This window comes from Lepidochelys olivacea (assembly GCF_965140295.1).
Source record: "Lepidochelys olivacea isolate rLepOli2 genome assembly, chromosome: 11".
Classification (NCBI taxonomy): Eukaryota; Metazoa; Chordata; order Testudines; family Cheloniidae; genus Lepidochelys; species Lepidochelys olivacea.
In genome coordinates this window covers 11,992,091-12,010,023 of record NC_140421.1, presented here as the reverse complement: position 1 = coordinate 12,010,023, position 17,933 = coordinate 11,992,091, and the positions used below count along the sequence as shown (strand labels likewise).

General features: G+C 41.0%; 1 protein-coding gene across 1 annotated transcript in view; it reads right to left on the bottom strand.

Annotated features, from left to right (window-relative positions):
• KALRN (kalirin RhoGEF kinase) overlaps nt 1–17,933 on the bottom strand; it is a 765,876-nt gene that overhangs the window by 689,239 nt on the left and 58,704 nt on the right. The gene's annotated exons all lie outside the window — the stretch shown is intronic.

Here is a 17,933-nt window from a genome sequence, read left to right as displayed (position 1 = left end):
CTCAAGGCATTGGTAATTTATTATTTCCAAATATAGACTGTTCCTGAAGTCCAAACATTCCATATAGTAAAAGATGTCACTTTTTTGGACCACCTTTTGGCTCCTTGTCAAAAAGCACATAAAAATATTACAGCCTCCCACCAAGAGTACATAATTATTCCTACTTAAAGAGGAACATGTGCTTCAAGATGGAGCTGATAAATAAATGAAAAGGAAATAGCTTTTTTAGTATGAATAGGAAAGTTCCCAACCGCTTAATAACGTCAAGAACATACAGTCAAAGCAAAAGGGAAATATTTTGTTGAAAACGAATTCTTTAGTATCCCATGTTGGCACTGTTTGGTCTTACTCTGTCTTGTTTTTCACTTCTTACTGGATACCTGATGCACTGTGGGTGGCTTCACATAAAATTAAGCACATGCTGAACTTTAAGCATGTGAGTAATGCCAGCCTATTCAGAAAGGGTTTAAGCACATTTAAACTTTATGTGCCCAATTATCACTGGATGGAATAGACTTAAGCACATGCTTAAAGTTAAGCATGCACTTACGTGCCTTACTGAATAGGGATATGATGACTCATGTTTTGCTGAATTAGAGCCTTGAAACTGGTAATAACAGTGTACCTCAACAGTTTTCTCAAGCCACTAAAAGCCATGTCTACACAAAGTGTTTATATTCATATTAGAGTTCACTGGGAAACAGATTTTCCATCCTGAACTGGGCACAAAGTCAAAATTTTTCAGCTTTTCACAAAACAAAATTGTGGGGAAAAAACTTGCTTTGAGTCAATCAAAATGTTTTGTTTTGATAAATCAAAAACATTGTCTTTTTATTTTGAACCTTTTAAATTTTTTTATATAAAGTAAATTTCAAAATTAAAATACTTTCAAAACAAAAAATGAAAACGTCTAGCTGAAAAAAAATGTTGAAGCCAGACATTCCACACTCTCCCCGCCCCCGCAAATTCCAATTTTTTTCTAAATGAAATTTTGTCAACATGTATTTGATTTAAAAAAAAATTTCTGGTTTCATCAAAATGGCATTGTCCAATGAAAAAATGTCTGACGTAGAATTTTCCACCTAACCCTAACTGGTACAACTATGTTGGTTAAGGGTCAGATTTTTTCCAAATTCAGATACACTGATATGAAGCTGCCTTATACTGGTGTCACTTATTTCCCTTCCTGTACAAGAACAAGCTATGCCAGCATAATTCATCTTTATACTGTACAGGGGGGTTACAATACTTTATCTATGCCAGTATATTTAAAGTAGTACAACTCTCCAGTGTAGACAACCTCTTAATAAATTACAGTAGGTTTCTGGCACATTCAGGAGACCATGTGCCCAGCTACATGAAGCTGAGTTTTTAATAGTAGCTTATTGTTTGAATTCTATAGGCTGAGGTCCCTGTTGCACTACAAAGCATAACATCAACAGCAAACATGACCTGCAAAGAGAATTCTGATGGTTTGAGACAAAACAGAGGCTAAAAAAAATACCCGAAACCCACCCTCATGCTCAACAGACAATAAAAACTCATTTTTATTAAGATTTTGTCTTAATTGTAAAAATAAGAACCCCCTGTTTTATAGAAGAATGCTGACACTAGTCTCACTACACACAAACTCACACAGAATAGTACAAGATTCAAGACCTCAGACCTCTTCAGTCACTCACAGTTTTCCAAATAAGACTGCCATTAATTCTCCCATTCTCTCCCTGGAGTCATGCAAAAAAGCTGCACATCCATTAGTAACTATTAACTGAGCCTAATCAAATACTCTAGCTCAGTTTGAATATTGCTATTCAGTTTGGGATGTTTAAATGTAATTACAGCCAGCAAGACTTTTTGACATGACAAATATTTTTAATAACATTACCAGAATTGTTAGTTCTGTTTTCACTGTGAAAGCAAACAGAGCAATTCCAGCTGGAAAGTTAACATTTATCCTTCCAGTAGGCTAAAAAAGACAGACTCTGGCAGACACACAGCGAAGGAAACTGCTGCCACTAACTAAGGAGTGGTAGTGCTTCCAGGGAGAACAATCTGGAGCCAACTTTTCTGCAGTTTAGAATAGCAAACCATTATAAAACTTCATATCCAAATAACTCATTCTCTCCTTTCATTGTTTCTCTGGTTCTTCCACAATATTTCTCTTCCTACACACACCCTTTGACTCCACTGAAATCTTACAATCCCTTGCATTACACTGAGCCTTTCTGGGGTTTTCTTTGTTTGTTTGTTTTTTTAGGTAGTGAGTTACTAGAAAAGGCATTTTCTCCAGTAACAAGATGATAGCTTAATGCAGAGTGGGAGAAAAAAGATGTATGCTAAGAACCTTTGCGATCAAAGCTGACAACAATAGATGTTTTGTTCACTTACAGTCATTGTTTAAATTGTGTTCTACTGCAAAGAGTCTGGGCGCCTTTCAAATGTAAATATTTTACAAGAGAATACCATATGGGAGATACAGCTGTTTGTTTTTATTAGCAAAATATGAATCCCTTTATGCTGCAGGGATTTTTAAAAGTCCTGATGCATAGCTCTATGCCAGCATTTGAATTACCTTAGCTTAAATTAACCTCTAAATAGTTGCAGGAAGTGTTTGAAGTCAGACTCTTGCTGTCATAAAGGAAATCAAGATTACAGGATGTTTATGTATCAACACTTCCCCATGTTTGAGAAAAAGAATAACGACTCAGTGCTAATTATGGCATGTAGAACATTTAGATGCTTAATAAGGCATGATTACATTTAAATATCTGCATAAGAAAAGCTGTATCTGCTACGTAAATTAAAAATACCTGTGATAAAATAAGAGATGAGTAAATGATTCAAGCAGCTCATTCCTTCCATGAATATAGCCTCTTTTTTGTCATGCATTACCCCCAAAAAGCTTTTGAATTTTCTTAAACTTCTTTATTACTCAATATTATTTGCTGAATAATATCATGGAATAATTTTTGGTCTGCAGATTGTCTTTGTCAAGGTTCCTCCCCCACTCTGAACTCTAGGGTACGGATGTGGGGACCTGCATGAAAAACCTCCTAAGCTTATCTTTACCAGCTTAGGTCAAAACTTCCCCAAGGTACAAAATATTCCCCCCGTTGTCCTTGGACTGGCCGCTACCACCACCAAACTAATACTGGTTACTGGGGAAGAGCTGTTTGGACGCGTCCTTCCCCCCAAAATACTTCCCAAAACCTTGCACCCCACTTCCTGGACAAGGTTTGGTAAAAAGCCTCACCAATTTGCCTAGGTGACTACAGACCCAGACCCTTGGATCTTAAGAACAATGAACAATCCTCCTAACACTTGCACTCCTCCTTTCCTGGGAAATGTTGGATAAAAGCCTCACCAATTTGCATAGGTGACCACCGACCCAAACCCTTGGATCTGAGAACAATGAAAAAGCATTCAGTTTTCTTACAAGAAGACTTTTAATAAAAATAGAAGTAAATAGAAATAAAGAAATCCCCCCTGTAAAATCAGGATGGTAGATATCTTACAGGGTAATTAGATTCAAAAACATAGAGAACCCCTCTAGGCAAAACCTTAAGTTACAAAAAAGATACACAGACAGAAATAGTTATTCTATTCAGCACAATCCTTTTCTCAGCCATTTAAAGAAATCATAATCTAACACATACCTAGCTAGATTACTTACTAAAAGTTCTAAGACTCCATTCCTGGTCTATCCCCGGCAAAGAATACTACAGACAGACTATAGACAGACACACAGACCCTTTGTTTCTCTCCCTCCTCCCAGCTTTTGAAAGTATCTTGTCTCCTCATTGGTCATTTTGGTCAGGTGCCAGCGAGGTTACCTTTAGCTTCTTAACCCTTTACAGGTGAGAGGAGCTTTCCCCTGGCCAGGAGGGATTTCAAAGGGGTTTACCCTTCCCTTTATATTTATGACAGTCTTTAAGTGGTCATTGTGAGTATTGACTTCAGTTGAAAGGATTTCAGAGCCCTGTTATAATACTTGTATAGAGCCCCATAAAAAGGGAATACAACATCCAGATCCAGCACAGCATAAACCATGTGCTATGGGGAGGGATAGCTCAGTGTCTTGAGCATTGGCCTGCTAAACCCAGAGTTGTGAGTTCAATCCTTGAGGGGGCCATTTACAGATCTGGGGAGTTGGGAATTGGCCCTGCTTTGAGCAGGGGGTTGAACTAGATGACCTCCTGAGGTCCCTTTCAGACCTGATATTCTATGTGTAGATTTTGCTTACAAAGTATTGTTCTAATTTTTCAAGATATTCCTTCTCTCTGTGCTACTTTCTCTATGCCACAGAAAATGGGTGTATGTGTGTACCCATGTATAGATGCACAGGCATCTCTCTCCTATGCACACATGTATATTCCATTATTCATGTTCCTTTGGTCATTCTACTTCATCCAAAAGCACAAGAAAAAGTAATTTTAAAATCTCTAAGTAATGGGAAAGCATGTACAGCTCCTAAAGGTAGGGTGACCAGTCATCCTGTTTTTAAAGGGACAGTCCCATATTAAAGCCCTCCTGAAGGTGTCCTGAAACTTTTAAAAACGGGCAAATTGTCCCATATTTTCTGTCTCTCCCTGTCTATCACTACTGGCAGATCCTGCAGCTGGCCAGATCCCTGCTCACCAGCCGCCTGCCCACCAGTGGTGAGTGTGGGGTGTCCAGTGATCAGCGATGGGGGTGTGCAAGGATGGTGGTGGGGCAAAGAAGCAGCACACAGGGCTGGCCACTCCCCCCACTGGTCCATCAGCACAACCCCTCTACGTGCTGGCTGTAGGCCAGCAGAGCTTTGCCCCTCGTCCCATTTCCAGAAGCAGCTCCCGTCCTTTCCCTCCTGCACAGTGCCGAAAGGCTGCTGCTGGCCACATTCTGGTATGAACCCTGGGAGAAATCTGGGGAGAGGGGCATGTGACCCTGCATGCCACCACCACGTGTTGCCTCAGAAAGACACATTGCCAGGTACCAGAAGAGGTGTGTCTGTCCTGGAGGCCCAGCCAGGCATGGAGGGCGGAGAGCACCAGGCAGGGAGGGTTGGGTTGGTGGGCCACCCTCCCTTCCGCTGTGTGAGAGAGGGGTATGCTTGTCCTCTCCCGTATGGGTTGAGGGGGTGTCACCCCTCCCCATGTTAACCCTAAAGACTTAAAGATAAGAAAGTAAATAAAAATAATCCAACTACACAGTATTTCTTTTTAACATGGGCTCAGTCAACGTGATGTTAAGTTGAATGTTTGTTCTGCATAGTTCTGATTGATTGCCGTTGAACTCAAATGAATATGAGTAATTTTACCAGGTGTCCTGTTTTCAGCATAGGGAAATATGGTCACCCTACCTAAAGCCCATTCCTCCACCCAAGTTTCAATACCAGGCAAATCTCCATCATTCTTGTAAAATATGTTAAGACCCACCCATACAGGCCACTGACAACAGTGCAGAAAGCCAACTATTACTTTCAGGGAATGTGAAGCCTTCAGAATGAATCCCTGGAACATAAAGCCCGAGGAGTGGTAGAAGTTCCTCCTCCTCTGGTTTGACTGTGGGAGACAGAAGGCACTTGGGCCTTATTACCGCCTACAGCTGGGCAAAAAGCAAGAGGGAAAAAAGATAAATTTTTCACCCATTTTTGTCACTGAAATTTTTGTTGCAAAATTAAAATTCAGAAAATGTCAACTGCATTGAACCCTGAATTCAACTCATCTAGCTCTGCCATTTCCAACCCCTGCCTCCTCGCAGCCAGCTCCTTCAACACCCCATTGCCCAACAAGAGGCAGCAGGCTGTTTCTTGCCCACTGTGTGCCAGTCACCTGTTTGGATCACTGCTCCTGCCCAACTCCTCCTGCTCCTTTGTCAGCTCCTTTCCTCCTTCTCTTGCTCCCCACCTCTTTCTTCCCCACCAGAGCTACCACTGTTTTTCTTTCTGGGGCCCTTCATTCCTGAATAAAATATAAGCAAAGAATGAAGGTGTGAAGTGAACAGGGCTCTTCTCTTCTTGCAAGTAGGAAGTGCCCAGAGAGGCAGCTGGAATCCAGAAGTCTCAGCAGAGAGCTCTGTAATACAAGGCTCAATCTCCCTTTCTCTCCCCCGTTGCTCATGACTTCCTTCTGGGAGCTGCAACTCAGGATCAAAATAAAATAAATACATTAATTAATTCAATTACATTTTTATTTGAGTCACTCAAAAGGCAAATAAACAAAAGCCAGGCAGGGGCTTTCATCGTTCACCCAAATACTCCTGTGTATTGTGTCTGTTCAGCTGCACAGGCCCCAGGCCTTACAATCCACTATTAAACTAGAAAGGAGCAGAACATTCCAATTGTGTTCTTTTTGGTTTCTCAGCAATGCAAACTGGAAATGCTAGGCACAAAGCATGGACCTCAAAGGGATTTCAATAATGGGGTAAGATTCACTATTTAGGGCTGAACTCCCGGTGCCAGAAGAATCCTTTTCTCCCCTGTAATTAAAACATTTTGGCCCAGATCCTGAAAGTTTTAGTTAGGCTCCTAACTTCCACTGATCTAAATGAAAGTTAGGAGCCTAAATAACTTTCAGGATCTGAGCCTTCATCCACTTAATATATAGCTAGGGGCCTAAATGTGCCAGTTGACCTAAATGTGGCAGTATTTACTTCATCAGTATTCAAACTGAAGGGGGAGAGAAGATCAACCACGTCTCTGGCTGCTGCAAAAACTCATCAGCCAAAACATGTCTGAAGTTGCAGAAGTCATGGTCTTTTAAGTAATTGCTATTTTTCTTTTTGTTATTGTTTGTACTACGTAGCAGCCAAAGCCCCCAACCAAGATGGAGATAAATGCTATTCACACACACAGTCACTGCCCCAAAGAGCTTACAGTCTTAAATAGACAAGACAGGCAAAGGGTGAGAGAAAGAAATGATTATATCCCCAGATGTGGGCTGAGGCACAGAGAGACAAAGCAACCAGCCCAAGTTCACACAGGAAGTCAGTAGAGGAGCTGGGATTTTATCCAGATCTCCTGAATCCCAGGCCAGTGCTTTAAGCCCAAGATCATGCTTCCTGACTTTAAACCAGATCAGACTACGCCAAAAGTAATATATTTCCAAACATCAAACTCTGTCAAATATGCAATTACCCTCTCCTCCCAATATTGCAAGCTGCTCCAAGCAGGAGACCTTTGTGCATGTGAAGGAGTCAATGAGACATATGAATGGGAGCATTTGACACCTACTGTATACTGATGGAAGGCCCTAATTCAGCAAGATACTTAAGCATGTATCTAACTATAAGCAATGGAACTGCACTGGAACTACTCACATGCTGAAAGTTAGGCATATATGTAAGAATCTTGTTCATCTGGAGCCTAAGGGCCTGTTCCAAAGTCCACTGAAGTCAATGGAAGTCTTTCCATCATTGAGTGTAATGTGTTTTGGATTGGGTCCTGAATGACTACACAAGCTGAAGAGCAATGTTGAACTTGCCTCGATATGTTTGCATTAGGTAAAGCTTACTCATACCATTTTGCCATGTGAATCCTTATACAATTATAAGGGTTGCATATTGCTCTATTTACACCTCCACAGTCTGGGAGAATTAAGTCTCTTCTCAGTGTGTGTGCATCACTCCCAGGAGCAGACCACACATCCCTCTGAAGTGAAAGTTCCTCTACAATAAAGGTTAAAACATTAAGACAAGTATTTTTGTTCTGTAATAACTCTGCACACTTCCAGGTTCACAGCATCACAAATCATCGTTATATTGCAAAACAAAAGAAACACAGATCTGGCCAACAAAAGTACCTTTTTCTGGAGCTTCTGTATTTTTTTCCAGGCAAAATCTCATGTATAAAATTGGAATTTATACCAGCACTCACATGAGTTTCAGTCAAGCAGTTTGTAAGATCTGGCACCACAAAAATGTTGGTACCTGCTATTAATTTAAACTAATAAGAAGCAATCCACACATGCTATGATGTATTCAGCAACACCATTGAAGAAACAGCCCACATGAGGTTATTTCCATTTTAAGTGGGTTTGTATTTGAAATTCAGTAGTACAGTTCAGTAAAGAGAAGGCAAAAGTTAAAAGGAGGAAGCAAAAGGATTTCTCTGGGCTATTTGTTACACAGAGGTTATTGATGTTCAGATGCATACTCCAGGCAACAGCTGACTTTCTGACACAGTGACCTTAACTCATGTTATACTTATAATAAAATCATTCAGGCAACAATTGTGGGGTGAAAGATTACATTGAAGTAGCCCTCCCAACACAATACTTTTATCTTTTGCATCATTTACTGGTGGGCATCTGAAAATAAATAATGGGTTATTTAATATCACAATGGCTGCTACCCATGTCAAGAATGTTGCTGTTTCTCTTTTAGCCCAACTTCTTCCATCTATAAAACCAAGATAAATATTTTTTAGAAGACAAGCCTTAACAAAATTAGAAAGTTCATCTTTCTATTGAGTATCTTATGGAGCAACTATTGCTTTGGGCCAAACTATGGACTCCCTACTCAGACTGATGAGCACTTACTCATTAGGATCAGGTATGTCAGAAAATATCAATAGAGAATAGGGAATTTACTAAGGTTTCTTGCCTTGGTTTGCACACAAGCCATCCCTGACCATGTTCTGATACTAAACATCAGTTCCATGAAGAGTATGTAAGAGAGTAAATATAGTTCATCCATTCTTGGGCCTTTTAAGGGTGCTCAAGAGAGCTATAGACTGAGGTTTTCAAGAGAGCCTAGGGGAAACAGGGATAGCACTCAAATATCATTGAAAGTCATTGGGAGTTGTGTATCTAACTCCTTTAAGCTCTTTGAAAATCCCATCCCATAAAGAGTCCCCTGTTACACACAGTATGGTGCCTTTATGTAAGCGAGCAGACATGACTCAGCTGGTTGGCACAGTAGTTCCTCATCTTGTGCTCCCTAGAATCTTTGCTCAGAGAAAATCAGGACCAGAAGTTCCAAGATCATGGCAAGTCTAATGTCAAAAAATAGACTCAAACAGGGGCATAGGGATACTATGTGGTTCCTCACTTAAATAAAAATTTCTGAGAAATAGCATGCAGATGTACAGTACAGTGAGTACTTTATTCTCCAAGTTCTGCTCTTTCAAAGGTTAGCCCACGATCAAAATCCCCTGATCATTCCCTGAATTCATCACCAAAATCATAACCAAAGTGCTTGAGAAGAGCAGGAATATAATGTTAGCTTCCAGAGGTCATAGAATGCAATACTGCTAGAAGAACATGTGCATATGGGAACTAAAGAGAGTGGTCATCTTAGGGCTAAGAAAATATTGGTTTAGCTGCATTGCCATACACAGCCCCTGTGCAAGTTATTCTTGCCAACAGCATGAACAAAAATGCACTGGGATAATCGTAGAGGGTCAGAAATCAGATGCATACTAACACTGGTAGCATCCCTAGGATCAGCCTTGACACAATCCTCCAGTGCTCCTAATGCACATGGCTTGCAAAGCATCCACTCTGTGGTTCTTAGGTTTGCCTCTCATTTCTATTGTGGCCGTGTGGTCCAGTGGCTATGTTACTGGACTGGGCCTTCAAAGACATGATTTCTATTCCCAGTTGTGCCACTGACCTACTATGTGATGTTGGTTAAGTTACTCTCTGTGCCTCAGTTTCCTTTCTATTCTTTGTCTATCACAACTATTTAGATTAAGTTCTTCTGGGCAGCCTGCATATGTACAGCACCTAGCAGAATGGGGCCCTGCACTTGCCCACAGCTTCTAGGTGTTGAGGCATTATAAATATATAACAACAACCTTTACCTCAGTGGTGGCTATTAGTTTTCTGGTGGGCCCCTCTTGCCTGCCAAAATTTAGCCATTCATTACAGCACTTACAAGATATTGGGGGAATAATTAAAAGCTACAATTCACATTAAAATAATAACAACAAACAAAATGAATCTCTAATGTAATTCTATTAAACTACATTGAGTTATACTGGGAATGAAATTGTTTGAGTGAATCCAATGTTTTCCTCCTACTGCCTTTGTAACAAGAAATTTACAACATATAATCAAAGAAACCATTCAGAAAATAAAATGCGCATTTTGCATTAGTGATAAATTCACTATGAAATATTTTCAGTAAGAATCATTAACAATAATATATTCCCTACATAGGGCTCAAATGCCATCAAATAAAAATAAGCAGTTTTTGCCAACAACAAAACCAGCTCCATATGTTTCCTTTATGGGGAGTAGCTGAACTACTGTCCAGGTGTAATGGCTGTAAATCTGTCAAGAAGAAACCTATCACTGTTTACATGTTCATGTAATCCATGCTAATAATAGTGTTGTTCTTTGTCCCCCTCTAATGGCTATGCCATGTACAGATATTTATGATGCTCTACTGCTTGAACTAAAGTTTGAAGTCCTTAGCTTGAAGGCAGTAGCAGACTTCATGTTCTCCTCTTGACATTGAAACCATAAGTCCTGATCCAAAGGCCACTGACGTCAATGGTAATCTTTTCACTTACTTTAACATGCATAGGCTCAGGTTTCCAAACTGTAGATTCCTATGTATGCATGCAGTGTCTAGCACAGTGTGGCCATAATCCCTAATTGGGGCCTCTCAGTGTTATCACATTACAAACAAATAAAACAATAGTAATCATAACTTCTCTCTCTATCACCTACTCATGTAAGATTGATCTGAAATGCTAGGAACCGATAAGAGGTCCATCATCAAGAGACAAAAACGACCTGTCAGTCCTTCTGCATACAGCAAAAACATGGGAAGTGTATTATGTTAAAATGACACATTTTTGTTGAAGACATCGCATTCATCATGCACAAGACAAAATGAGGAGGGCTGGAATGAACAGTTCCCCAGTGTGTAATACATTTTGATCAGATTCAACTACAGCTAAGATAATTAACAGTGTTATTTTAAAGGAACAGTGCATACAGGAGGCTGGTCTCTGATGGTCTGGCCACATTACTGAGTCTTCTATTATTTGATAACTAAAGAGAGCATAAAAACTATATTTTTACAAATCTCCAGAGGCAGTGGTGACTGCTTCTTCCTTTTTTTTAAACCAACAGTTTACAGATCCTCTCTATTTAATAGCTGTAAATGTCACCAAAATATCAGACAGGGATATATAAAAGTGGAATCAAATTAGCCTCTTTCTTCTAGCCCTTTGTAGGTTTTCACGCTCATTTATCAGAAACCTTGGCCAGATTTTTAACTCTCTCCTATCTAAGTCAAATTGCAATGAAACCTCCATGCTAGTACTGACTGGAGTAACAGTTTTCAGAGTAACAGCCGTGTTAGTCTGTATTCGCAAAAAGAAAAGGAGTACTTGTGGCACCTTAGAGACTAACCAATTTATCTGAGCATAAGCTTTCGTGAGCTACAGCTCACTTCATCGGTGAAGTGAGCTGTAGCTCACGAAAGCTTATGTGGAGTAACAGTGAAGTCCTGTCACTTATCCCCATTCACCACTTCTTCTCCAAGTTATCTACATGCTGCTGGAAAACCTAATGAGACCAAGACTGGATTCACAATCTGTCCCCCTTCTTCATATTTGTTGATGAAATGACAACACCACAGGGGCAAATTCAGCTCTAAGGGACACTTATAAATCAGCAATAACTTAATTAATATCAGTGATTAACACTAACATAAATCAGAGCAGCGTTTAGTCCTATGCTTTGCTTATGTGGGCTGGTCCTGTACCTCCAGAGTCAATAAGAGGTTTGACATTGGTTCCAGTGGGAGAGGAAGCAGGCTTTTAGCTCTGTACCCATAATGATGACATCCTACATTTATTTTCCACCTACACTAACTTATATAGTTCTTGAACGAAGATTTTCCTTGTATCATACTAAGATCCACATGGAGAGATTCTTTTGCCTTCAGTAATGTTTCCTTTGACAGTATCTCTGCCTCGTTTACTAGCTACAGCTTCAAGTTCTACATTTCATATCTTAATTGATGTTTTGTCTTTACACATTGTGCTGTAGCCTCACAAGGTATAACAAGAAATAGTAAATGTAATTCAGATCTGACATCTACAAAGAGTCACTCAGCAAACCATACAACTGTTCAAGAATAAAATAGGAGATTCACACTGTATCAATAAATCTGGCCCCTTATGGTAGGGAAGCAAACACTTGCAATTCCCAATAGATTTATCATAAATTTGCAACAGTGAAAATAAAATCTAAGATGTGGAATTCCCAGTGATAGCGTATCTGTGATGAAGAACTGCAGCCCTAGAAAATCATCAGATAAAAACAAGGCACTATGAAAATAATGGCAGAACCTTGATAAGGAATAAGAAAAGGAGTACTTGTGGCACCTTAGAGACTAACCAATTTATTTGAGCATAAGCCTCCGCGAGCCACAGCTCACCCCATCGGATGCATACTGTGGAAAATACAGAAGATGCTCCCATACACACAAACCATGAAAAAATGGGTGTCTACCACTACAAAAGGTTTTCTCTCTCTCCACCCCACTCTCCTGCTGGTAATAGCTTATCTAAAGTGATCACTCTCCTTACAATGTGTATGATAATCAAGGTGGGCCATTTCCAGCACAAATCCAGGTTTTCTCCCCCCCCCCCTTTTTTTTTCACACACAAACCCACTCTCCTGTTGGTAATAGCTTATCTAAAGTGATCACTCTCCTTACAATGTGTACGATAATCAAGGTGGGCCATCTGTCTCTCTGGTCACGCGATTGCAGACATGAAGGTTGCGATATTATAACAGGAAAGCTTCGAAGCCGGGCTCCAGCGAGAGACTGTTGGATTGGAGTTCATTTGCAAGTTGGATGCAATTAACTTAGGCTTGAATAGAGACTGGGAGTGGCTAAGTCATTATGCAAGGTAACCTATTTCCCCTTGTTCTTTCCTAACCCCCTCCCCTTCCTCAGACATTCTTGTTGAGCCCTGGATTTGTGCTGGAGATGGCCCACCTTGATTATCGTACACATTGTAAGGAGAGCGATCAATTTAGATAAGCTGTTACCAACAGGAGAGTGGGTTTGTGTGTGTGAAAAAAAAAGGGGGGGGGGGAGAAAACCTGGATTTGTGCTGGAAATGGCCCACCTTGATTATCATACACATTGTAAGGAGAAAGAAAAGGAGTACTTGTGGCACCTTAGAGACTAACCAATTTATTTGAGCATAAGCTTTCGTGAGCTACAGCTCACTTTATCGGATGGATACTTCAGTCCTTTTGGTACGATGTCCATCTGTTTGCATTTGGAAAGGAAGATGATGTCTGTCTGTATCTGTACAAGTTTTTTCATGCAGTTGATAGATTGTAAGGAGAGTGATCACTTTAGATAAGCTATTACTAGCAGGAGAGTGGGGTGGGGGGAGAGAAAACCTTTTGTAGTGGTAGACACCCATTTTTTCATGGTTTGTGTGTATGGGAGCATCTTCTGTATTTTCCACAGTGTGCATCCGATGGGGTGAGCTGTGGCTCGTGGAGGCTTATGCTCAAATACATTGGTTAGTCTCTAAGGTGCCACAAGTACTCCTTTTCTTTTTGCGAAAACAGACTAACACGGCTGTTACTCTGAAACTTGATAAGGAATGTAAGATAGAAAGCAGCGCAAACCAACAAAGATTATATGTCATAAATGGAGAATCATTAAATGGACGAGAATCGGTCCTGTGCGCCCCTAGTAGAAATAAAAGCTTTGTATTAATCCCTCATATTTATCCATGATTTTTTAAAAAGCTTTTGATGTGTAATGTTATGGCACTAGATTGCACAGTGTTAAAAAAAATGGCTCAAATATCACTAAGCCTTTTATGGGAATTCGGTAAAATCCAGATTTATTTGGATTACATGGCAGTTTGGGAAATCCAGTAGTAAAGAATCATTTTCCTTCCAATCAAGCAAAAAGAGTCAGGAGGTTTCTCCTTCCCCTTAGCACAATAGAGAAAAATCATTATTCTGGCCTTGTATAAAGCTGTTCAACTAAACCTTGCTGTAGCCAGCCTGGAAGCCTCGTGAATGAGCTCTGAACTGCCAAGCCAAGTTAGAATAATGGTCCCTGTCTCCAGCTCCGAGGGCTGGAAGTACTAAAAAGGCAATGCAAGCGATTTCCTTTAAAGGAGGGAGTGCCTCACATTGTTCAATAGCCACCCTATTAGGGGCCTGATCCAATGGGCTTTGGATGATGCTCTAGATGATTAAGGAGGGACTTTGAGGGGTTCTGAAGGAAGCCTCATTTGCTCATCTTAGCTTTCAAGCATGGTAGTTGTGCTGGCAGTCTTTGAAGACAAATAAAGTAAGTACATCAAAAGGGAAAAACCTTAGGGGAGTGCAGTATTGTTAGGGTTCAGATGCGGTGGACCCTATCCACCCTGTAAAACAAACAAGCCTTACTAACATAGATGAGAGGATACTTACAACCCAATGGATGGCACACTCTCTACAAGCTCTGTGCACACTGGAGCGTTCAGAAGCCTCAAAGACGAGCCTCTCCCCACCCCCCTCCCGGTGCTCCCTTGTGGGTGGCAGAACACCACACAGCCCCCCTACTCAGGCCACTGCTTGCAAGGCACAATTTGGCCCTTAGTTTGTTGGAAGAAAACAATGCATTTTCTGGCCACTGAAAATACCCTCAAAGCTATCTTGTGTCAAGAACAGAACTGATGTGAATCTAAAGACAATGGGCCAGTTTCACAGGTGAAGTAAACCAACACAGTCCCAATTGACTTCAGTGGGCTTACACTGATTTATGCCAGCTGACAATCTGCCTCAAAGGACTGACTCTCCTTACCGTAACCATGTGTAGTCATTCACATCTGTGCAAAGTGGTTGTAAAGCACGACCTGGGGGGTAAGGTGATGAACTCCTCCAACTCCCGCTGAAGTCAATGGAAGCTGCGGACACCCAGGATTTCTGAGAGGCCACTTTTAATTAGATGCCTAAATGTGGCTTTAAGTATCTAACTTTTAGGTTCCCAAAGTGAAAAAGTTGGCCCTTTCTCTTTAGGACTGCTAGTGTCCAATAACCCTTTAGATTTAAGGATTTGATTCTGCGTTCCTTTACATCACTTTTATGACAGTGTAATGCCATTAACTTCAATGGAATTGCACTGGCATAAAACAAGTGTAACAGAATGGAAAATCAGGTCTCAAAATTGCATTCAGTAACTAAACAACATTGAAGTAAACAAACCCAAGGACATGACTACAAGAGTCATTGCACAAGCACTGCCTACTTTTTCTTTGGGGCTATAAAAGGAAACCTGTGGCTGTGGTGAAACACAGTTTGAACCCATTAATTTTTCAAAACACTGACATATCCCTGATGTAAATCTGAAAGTGGTAAAACATGAGATGGAAAAAAAATCCTGACTTTCAGATTCACATCAGCTATTCCTGATACAAAATAGTTTTCATTATATTTTGATGGTCAGAAAAAATGCATTGTTTTCTTCCTCAGACCACTGTTATGTCTGCTGGAGATTTTTGGTTCTTTCAAATCTTTAGTGGCTTCTACTTACAAAGTATGATTCTACTCTGAGATGTGACTCAGCATAAAAGGCAACATGAGGTTGATCATCAACTGTGCGCCACCAATTTCCATAGCAAGTTCCTCAGGTTACAAGTAAAAACTGTTTTTAATAAAAGTAACTCCTGAAAACATCACCCAGGATCTGAAAGTCAAGCTGGATTTGTCCTAGCTCTCATCACCAATAATGCAAATTCTGCATGCCAAGTGCTGCACAAAGCCTCTGTCCTCATATTATGGTCTCATTAATACCTGAGCAACCCTATTGTCTTCTCTGGGGTTGAATAGGTGTAATTGATGGCATAATTTGAAGACAGGTGACCCTGCAAATGGAATTTAGTTAACAATACTCTTGAGGATGCATAAACTAGAAAAGAATCCAGATCGTTGTCAGAGCTGTATTGGTTCTGCAGGGCTGACAGTAGTAAACACTTATTTTTGTCACCCAAGTAAAAAGATCTGACTTTCATTACATGCAGGGAGCAAATATGCTAAGTAAGAAGATGTTTTTATATAGTTTTTTTTTCCAGTTGAAGTCCACTTTAATCAGTGTGAATTTCATGATCTACTTAAAAATAAGCATCCCTATGCTGGCAATTGTAGAAAAGGAAGCAGGGGATTGAAGGATAAAAGCAGCACAAAGCACATGTCTAAGACCACTTGTACACTATACATTTTTGCCAAACTAGCTATGCTGGTCAAGTGTTATGAAGTATGATCTCTGATAGACACAGCTGTGCCAACAAAACTGCTTAGGACAGTCAAAATTATATTGATGAAACCTCACTTATTTTCATTGGGGGGCTGGAATGAGTTATACCGGCAAAAGCACAGTTTGGGCAGCATAACTGCATCTTCACTTAGGTCTTTTGCGAGGATAGCTATGGGAATCAGAGATCACACTTCATCATGTTCCTAACCAACATAGCTATGTCCCAGTTTAGAGTGTAAACCTGGCATAAGACAAATCACACAATGGGATCCATCATTTTATCGTCATCCACATCTTTAAACTAGGTTCACCGGGGGAAGGAGACCAAAGCCCTGAGGTAAGTGGGAAAGTGGGATACCGGGAGGAAGCACAGGCAGGAATGTCTGTGAGGGGAGGGCTCCTGCCTCATACTGGGAATGAGGGGTGATCAACAGGTTATCTCAAGTGCTTATATACAAATACACAAAGCCTTGGTAACAAGCAGGGAGAACTGGAGGTCCTGGTGATGTCAAAGAACTATGACGTGATTGGAATAACAGAGACTTGGTGGGATAACTCACATGACTGGAGTACTGTCATGGATGGTTATAAACTGTTCAGGAAGGACAGGCAGGGCAGAAAAGGTGGGGGAGTAGCACTGTATGTAAGGGAGCAGTATGACTGCTCAGAGCTCCGGTACGAAACTGTAGAAAAACCTGAGTGTCTCTGGATTAAGTTTAGAAGTGTGTGCAACAAGAGTGATGTGGTGGTGGGAGTCTGCTATAGACCACCGGACCAGGGGGATGAGGTAGATGAGGCTTTCTTCCGGCAGCTCACGGAAGCTACTAGATCGCATGCCCTGATTCTCATGGGTGACTTTAATTTTCCTGATATCTGCTGGGAGAGCAATACAGCAGTGCATAGACAATCCAGGAAGTTTTTGGAAAGTGTAGGGGACAATTTCCTGGTGCAAGTGCTAGAGGAGCCAACTAGGGGGGGCGCTTTTCTTGACCTGCTGCTCACAAACCGGGTAGAATTAGTGGGGGAAGCAAAAGTGGATGGGAATCTGGGAGGCAGTGACCATGAGTTGGTTGAGTTCAGGATCCTGACGCAGGGAAGAAAGGTAAGCAGCAGGATACGGACCCTGGACTTTAGGAAAGCAGACTTCGACTCCCTCAGGGAACAGATGGCCAGGATCCCCTGGGGGACTAACTTGAAGGGGAAAGGAGTCCAGGAGAGCTGGCTGTATTTCAAGGAATCCCTGTTGAGGTTACAGGGACAAACCATCCCGATGAGTCGAAAGAATAGTAAATATGGCAGGCGACCAGCTTGGCTTAATGGTGAAATCCTAGCGGATCTTAAACATAAAAAAGAAGCTTACAAGAAGTGGAAGGTTGGACATATGACCAGGGAAGAGTATAAAAATATTGCTCGGGCATGTAGGAATGATATCAGGAGGGCCAAATCGCACCTGCAGCTGCAGCTAGCAAGAGATGTCAAGAGTAACAAGAAGGGTTTCTTCAGGTATGTTGGCAACAAGAAGAAAGCCAAGGAAAGTGTGGGCCCCTTAATGAATGAGGGAGGCAACCTAGTGACAGAGGATGTGGAAAAAGCTAATGTACTCAATGCTTTTTTTGCCTCTGTTTTCACTAACAAGGTCAGCTCCCAGACTGCTGCGCTGGGCATCACAAAATGGGGAAGAGATGGCCAGCCCTCTGTGGAGATAGAGGTGG